This window comes from Vombatus ursinus, unplaced genomic scaffold, assembly GCF_900497805.2.
Source record: "Vombatus ursinus unplaced genomic scaffold, bare-nosed wombat genome assembly UNPS02014799.1, whole genome shotgun sequence".
NCBI lineage: Eukaryota > Metazoa > Chordata > Mammalia > Diprotodontia > Vombatidae > Vombatus > Vombatus ursinus.
The window spans coordinates 44,927,481-44,935,787 of NW_020954577.1; positions in this window are offsets into that span (position 1 = coordinate 44,927,481).

Genomic DNA, 8,307 nt, shown 5'->3' on the forward strand with positions numbered 1-8,307 from the left:
TCCTTTACTTTCTCCCTCTTCTCTCTTTTTGCTCTCTTCCTCCCTCCTTTCTTTCCTCCCTTTTTCTCCTTCCTTCTTTCCTCCCTCCCCCTCTTTTCTTTCCTCTTTCTCTCCCTCCCTGTCTCTCTCCCTCCCTCACTTTCTCCCTCCTCTCTCCCTCTTTCTTTCTCTTCCTTTCTCCTCCTTCCCGCTTTCCCTCCCTCCTTTATTTCTTTCCTTCTTCCCTTCCCTCCCCTACTGAATAAAGTCCCTTTCCCTCAATTTGGCATTCAAGGCCTTCTAGAGGCCCATAGATTTAGAGCTGGAAGGGACCTCAGGGTCTATTCAGTCCAACCCTTTTGCTTTCAAGATGGGGAAATCGAGTCACAGAAAGCTTAATTGATTTGCTTGCCCAACGGTCGCCGAGGCAGTAAGCATTAGAGGCGACATTTGAATCCAGGTCCTCTGACTCCTGAACCAGTGTTCTTGCTGCCCATCCCTCAAGGACTAGCTCCATGGAGCTTCCCATGCTCCCTCTGGCTAGCAGCCATCTCCTTGCCACTGAGTTCGAAGAGCACTTGGCTCTGTCTTTTCACATACTTACCATCTTGTCTTATGGTTATTTGTACCTTTGTCTTCCTCTCACCCCTACTAGACTGACCTTTTGAGGGCTGAGATGCCTCTTAGCTCCTGTTATAGTGCCTGGCCCATAGTTGGTTGAATGAATAAGTGAGATGGATGGACAGCTCCCCAGGCAGACAGCGGTGCCCATCTCATCCTCCGGCTACCCGGGCATCCATAGCAACCAACCCCACAGAGCAACCTTCACATGTATTGGCTCCCTCTACAGGCATAGCCATGGAAATAAAAAGCCAAAAGCCTGCAGGAGGGACTGAGGCACTGGATTAGAAAGCAGCTAGCTTTTCTTCCTGCCCATTAAACTACGTCCTCCAAGCCCCAATACCCTAATGCAAGGTGACTCCTCACTTCCCACCCTCTCCGTGTTGCCTTGTCTTTCTCCTCCACCTCCCCTCCCCGGTCTCCACACCTGAATCTGTGCCTCCCTTTGTAACTATTTGTAACTGCACATGGATGGGCTGTTTCCCTCAATAGAATGGAAGCTCCTGGAGAATAGCTCTTTTGTTTTTTAGCTCTTACATTTGTGTTCTCAGTGCCTAGCACAAAGTCTGGCATGCAGTAGGTGCTTGATACATGCTTGTTGATTGATTGATTTCTCCCCTCTCCCATGCTTGGAATGGACCCTCCCCATCCCAGCCTCCATATCCATCTCCTAGAGTCCCTCCCTTCTAGTCCCAACTCATTCAACAGACATTAAGCATCTACTGTATACAAAGCCTCTAATGAAATGCCTCACTGGAGCCTGGATGTGACCCTGGCTGCTGGAAGGCTATTCCAGGAGAGCATAAGCCCAGACAGGTTCTAACATGTGGTTATGACTGCTGCTCAAGCCAGCACAATGAAATGGAGAAGCAGATGGCCAGGTTCAGATATCACTGCTGCCTCTTAGCACTTCCTCAGCTCTCAAATGAAGGGATAAGGCTACAATGACCTCCAAGGTCCCTTCCAGGTCTCTGTCCTAGCCTCAGTCTCCTCCTGTGTAAAATGAGGGGGTGGGAATGGAGGAGTTCAAAGAACCCTCCCAACTCTGGAATATGACTCAATGATGTCATGACCAGCCTCCAGGTTAGCCACAGTGATACGTGTTCCAGACGTATCTACTCTCAAGGTCCATTGACTAAGCCTTAGAAGGGCTGGGATCTCTGTAGGGGTGAGAGCTCTCATGGGACAAAAGTCACAGATCTTTGATATGCATGCAGGCCACAGGGCTAGGCAATGTGCATGCAAAGATGAATGACACAGCCTTCTTCCTCAAGCAGCTTGCAATCTAATAGGGAAGGAAAGATAATTGAGCATTAATTAGTCACCGACTATATGCCAGGCACTTCAGGTGCAAATCAAGACATCACCCTGAGAACGAAGGATAAATAACAACTATGTGCCGGGCACTGTGCCAAGCACTTTACAAATATTACCTCCTTTGATCCTCACAACAACCTTGGGAGGTAGGTGCTCCATTTTACAATTGAGGAAACAGGCAAATAGAGGGTAAGTGACTTGCCCAAAGTCACACAGCCAGTAAAAATCTGATGCTGGATTTGAACTCAGTTCTTCCTGACTCCAGGCCTAGCACTCTATCCACTGAGTTACCCAGCTCCCTCCAGTAGGGAACCAGGGTAAGAAAAAGCATGTACATTCCTAAATATGATGATCCAGACACTTCTTCCTTGAAGCCTTCCTTGATCCCTTCTGGTGAAGGAAGCTCCTTCATCTATCACTGTTCCTTCTGTCTTGGTCATTTGCCTACTCCAACCTCACCCACCCTCAACTTAACTATAAACTCCTTCAGAGCAAGACCAGTGACCAATCTCTTTTTGACCTTCAGCAGCTGGCTCAGGGCCTTGCAATCAATCAGTGAGCATTTATTACCCATTTACTATGTTCCAGGATAGGGTGGCCCAGTGGACAGAGTACCAAGCCTGAAGTCAAGAACACTCATCTTCCTGAGTTCAAAACTGGCCTCAGGCATTTACTAGCTGGGGGACCCTGGGCAAGTCACTTAACCCTGTTTGCCTCAGTTTCCTCATCTGCAAAATGAGCTGGAGAAGGAAATGGCAAACCACTCCAGTGTCTTTGCCAAGGAAACTCCAAGCGGGGTCATGAAGAGACAACTGAAACATCTAAATAACAACAACCCATGCCAGGCACCATGCAAAGAGCTGAGAATACAGAAAGGTAAAATCAGCCCCTGCCTCAAGGAGCTTACATTCTCAGGAAAATACATGCAGAGATGGGCACATGGACAGAATACAGGCAGAGGCATACCAGGTAAACCCAGAGGGAAGGCTCTAGCAGCTGCTGGGGACCAGGAAGGGTCTGCAGAAAGGTGGCATCTGAAATGAGTCTCCCAAGGAAGCCTGGAATTCTAAGAGGCAGGGGTGAGGGAGAGAAAGACTGCTGGGCACAAGGGGCAGACAGTGCGAAGTCCGAGAGCTGGGAGAGGGAACACTGTGGGTGTGATACAGGAAGAATGCCCATATGGCTGGACCAAAGAGGGAGCGCATGGATGGGAGTGAAATGTGAGAAGACATGATGGGCTGTGAAGGGGGAGGGGAGGGGCCAAGCCTTGGTGTGTACAATGCATCAGCCGCTCTGCTAAACACAAACACAGATATTCCTGGATGTAAGAGACAGAATGGAATCTGAGCCTGATGAAGTGTTGTCATTCAGTAGTTTCAGTCATGTCAGACTCTTTGTGACCCTCTTTGGGGTCTTCTTGGCAAAGATACTGGACTGGTTTGCCATTTTGTTCTCCACCTCATTTTACAGAGGAGGAAACTGAGGCAAATCGGGTTAAGTGACTTGCCCAGGGCCACACAGCTAGTAAGCATCTGAGGCTGGCTTTGAACTCAGGAAAATAAGTCTTCCTGACTCCAAGCCTGACACTCTAACCACTGGACAACCACTACCAACAGAAAAATACTTAATTCGATTTGGCAAGAGCTTCAAAGGCCAGAGGAGTTTATGTTTGATTCTAGAATCTTAGATCATTGGTTGAATTGGTTACTTGATGATACGTCTCTGTCTACTGAGAGGTCTCAGGATGAGAGGGAGTGATTGTGAAAAACCAGAGCTGAAAAAATAAGCCCCTCCACCATTTTGACTTCATTATTGAACTTTATTGCATACAATACCTTAAAACAATTCCTGCGCTCTTCACATCACCGCAAAGCTGCTAGTGTCCGTGGTGGCTCAGTGGCTGGTGTCCTTTACGTCCCCCGTGGTTTGATACCTTTCTTTCACCTCTCCCCCCCCCCCCATCCCCTTCAGGAAAAGAAAAATCTTCAGAGGCCATTTTCAAAGCAAGTGGGTAAGAATAGAGATCTTCGCTCTCTGAACTTGGAAATTACCTGCAAGTGGACCATCCCAGACTGTGAGAGACTGTCCTCTATGTTCAAGCTCACCATAGTATTAGCCTTTCTGAGCCTTTGGTAAGCCCATTATCTGAGGGTCCTGAGTCATTGCCCAAACCCCATCTGTCCTGGCCCGGTGCTGATCGCCTGCCCAGTATCCCAGCTGGCTCTAGCTACCCTCGGGACCCCCATGTCAAGCAAGGTCAGAAGTCCGCATTGAGATGAAGCCCCTCATGTACCAAGGGAAGGCCCTAAATTGCTTATTTAGAAGCCAAGGTACTTGAATGGGGCCAAGACTTCCTTCTGAAGCAACAGGAGTCTCATTTAGATTCATCCAAGTTGCTTCTGGGATTCTCTGTGGAACTCCAAGGGCTAAAATGGATACTATTCCTACACAAAATAGTATATAACTTCAAAAAATCAATACCTGCCATCCACGGCCTGTGCACCACACTTGCTGAAACACCATCTAAATTATGCACAGCCTAAAGAATCAGAGAAATCAATACTTAATAGACCAAGGAGCGTTATTTAAAATGCTAAACCATCTGGCTCCTTGACAGACCGCCTGAAGTTTTGTTGTTTTTTTTCTAAAATATGGACTCTGCTAGGATTTCATCCAGGGTCACATCCATCTGATCTCTCCAAGAGATTAAAAACCTGCGGGCAGCATCCTCAGCTTCAACACCCCAGATGGTGCCAAGCACCTTCACTTATGGACACCAAGGAAAGGTCTGAGGAACTTAATTGAGAGAGACTACCTTCCTCATTGGTGAGATGATGAGGAGTAATCTGGGTAGCCTTTGCTTCCTTTTTGTAAGGAGCAGGTCTGGGACTCCACATTCTTTTGGGAACTCTATCACCTATAAGGCTGTGCATGAGTTCCTAGCCTAAGGATCCCCTGAGCACAGAAGGATTTGGAAGGCACTGGAAGAAATCTTGTGAAGGGTAAGATGTAGGGGTTAGAGAAGAGCAATAGTTAGTTGGGAAGAGATGAGAAGGAAATAACAGCTGTGCCCTGAGCTTTGGTATCTTGTCTAGATTTAGATGACCACGAGATCTATAGCCAAGGGTTCTCCTATTATAGTCTAGTTTTTCTGCCAAGTAGCCCAGAATTCCTGTGCCTGCAGTACATAGTTAGGAAGGGGAAAAGGAAGGGAGTAAGCATTTCTATAGCACTTAATCTGTGCCAGGCCCTGAGCTAAGTGCTTGACAAATATTATCAAGGGGATCCCCCCAACAACCCCTTAACATAGGTACATTTTACATTTGAGGATAAATCCAGTGCCCAGCCCTGTTTTTTTCATTAAAAGTTTTTACTTTGGGGCAGCTAGGTGGTGAAGTGGATAGAGCACCGGCCCTGGAGTCAGGAGGACCTGAGTTCAAATCTGGTCTGAGACCAGACACTTGACACTAGCTGTGTGTCCCTGGGCAAGTCACTTCACCCTAATTGCCTCACCAAAACAAACAAACAAACAAACAAAAAAAACAAAGAAATTTTCACTTTGAACTCATGGGCACCTGGCTTGCTGGGGTACAAGAAGCCCTGGGGAGCTGGGGTTCCAGTTATTCTAATCTACATCTATTCTATGGAATAGATATGACTCACAGACAAGCACCTCAGCAGTGTGCTATAGTCCTAGTATTGCTGAGGAGAGGGCACTGAGGAATTTCAGGTGCTTCATGTTCATTGAGGGGCAGTTTTCAAGTTAGTATTTCAACATCAAGATTTTTGTTACATTCTTTTTTCACTTCTTGGGGGAGGCAATTTGTTATGGAGAAGGAACACTGTATTTAGAGTAGAGGAAGGCTTTTTTTTTTTTTTGCCTCTTGGTTCTGCCACTAGGCTAGCTGAGTACATGTGACCTTGGGTAAGTCACAACCTTGCTGGGCTTCAATTTCCTTATCTGTTCAATAAGAAAGCTGGACTAAATTATTTCTGAAGTTCATTCTTTCTCTAATGTTCTATGATTAGATTAATTAGACTTGCTCCGCTTGGCCCCAGAGGTTGGATTTAGGAATGATGTCTACAAATGCAGAGAGGCAAATTTAGACTTGATATAAGGTAAAAAAAAAAAAATGCCTAATAATTTGAATTACCCTGGAAGTAATGGTTTTCCTCCATTAGACTGGGAGCTCCTTGAGAGGAGGGGCTGCCTTTGTCTTTCTTTGTATTCCCAGTGCTTAAAGGTACAGTTGTGGTACATAGTAGGTGCTTAATAAATGTTGATTGACTGACTCTTTGACCTCCCTGGGGGCAATGGTGATCTTCAAGCAAAGACTGGATGACCTTTTGTCAGGTTCATTACAGAGGAGAATCTTGGTCAGGTAAGAGATTAGATTCGATCGTCCCTAAGGTCCCAGGTCAATTCTGAGACCGTGATCTGTGATTCCAATGCCTTCAGCCTCCAGCCTCTCCCACTCTCCCTCCCACCATCCAATTCCAGTCCAACCCTCACATAACACGTAAGCTCTGAATCTTGCCTGTTCATGCCATTTTCCTTTTCTAACTTTCTTTTGTTGTTGTTGTGTTTGTTTGTTTGGGAGGCAATCGGAGTTAAGTGACTTGCCCAGAGCCACACAGCTAATAAACATCAAGTGTCTAAGGTCAGATTTGAACTCAGATCCTCCTGACTCCAGGGCTGGTTCTCTATTCATTGTGCCATCTAGCTGCTCCCTTCTCTAACTTTTAATGGCTCCTTGTTACCTACTGAATAAAGACCAAGCTCCCTGGCTTGGCATTCGAAGCTCTCTGTTGTCCAACTGCACCCTTCCTGTGTAGACCTCTCTCTGGTTATCCTCAGCTCATCATTCTGGGCTCCCCACCTCCCCTCCCTGCCCTGATCTCATTGCACTGCCATCTCATGCACCATTTTGTATTCTTTTGTTGTGTGTATCTTTTTTCTCCCCATTAGATTTTAAAATCCTTAAGGGCAGGATCCATGAGGTCTTCCAGCTCTGTCTCTTCCTCAGCCTGGAGAACCATGTCTTACATCCATTAGGTGCTTAATAACAGCTTGTTGAGCTTGAAATTGGTGGCAGCTAGGGGGCGCCATAGCGCACAGTGAGCTGGGCCTGGAGTTAGGAAGATTCATCTTCCTGAGTTCAAATCCAGCCTCAGACATTTATTAGTTGTGTGACCCTGGGCGAGGCCCTTCACCCTGTTTGCCTCAGTTTCCTCATGCGTCAAATGAACTGGAGAAGAAAAGGGCAAACCAGTATCTTTGCCAAGAAAACCTCAAATGGAGTCACAAAGAGTCAGACATGACTGAAACGATTGAATAATGGGCTTGAAATGGTTCTTGCCCAATTTCTGACATCAAGCCAGAGTTCTTGCATGGAAAAGTCTAGACACAAGACAGCTGCGAGAGTAGACTCACAGAGCCAGTTGAAACTGGAAGAATGGCCCATGGGCATAAAAGGCAATGTGGTACATACAGAGCAGAGAAGGAGCCTAGACGATTTGGAGTAATAGGACCTGGCTTTAAATCTTTCCTGATTCTGCCATTTAAGGCTCCTTGCAGTCAGGGATTATCTCATTTTTTATCTTTTACAATGCATCACACACAATAGGTGCTTATTTTTGAAATGATTTGAAAAGGTCAATGACCACTTGCCAAAAATTAGTGAAGGGCATTGTTGTTCAGGTGTAGACCTTCATCTTCCTTCCAATTCTTGAGATCCTGATTCTGTGAATTGAATTGTGTGGTCTGGTCACTTCCCAGCCTCTTTTTGCTCTTCTGTAAAATGAAGGGGCCTCTTTGTGAAGAACAGGGAACATCTTTTCTTCTCCACCCCACCAAAATCTTTTCCTTTTCCTCCCTGGCAACTTGGCCTCCCCATACACTTGTTGGTTTTTCATATTTAAAAACTTCCCTTGGTTTCTGTTCCTTTGTCTGTTTTGGTTTTCTTGTTCAGTCTATTCAGTCATGCCTGACTCTTCATGACTCCGTCTGGGGTTTTCTTTGCCGGGATATAGAGTGGTTTGCCATTTCTTTCTTTCTTTTATCAAGCCTAACTTTGCGTGCTTGCAATTTTTACCCCTTGTTCCTAGTTCTGACCTCTGGAGGGAAGGAAAACAAGTCTAATATGATCAGAGAACATTAGAGCTACAAGAGAATAATTTAGAAATAATTTAGTGCAACCCTGTTGTTTAACAGATGAGGAAACTGAGGCCAAGCAAAATTAAGGGACTTAAGTGACATGTCTATCAGAAGACCAGGTTCCAATGCTGACACTACCACTTCCTGTGCAACCTTGGGATTCTTCATTTCCTTGCTATTGACTAGACTCCTAAGGTCCCTTTTAGCCCTTTCAGACAAGCTAGGAGCATAAA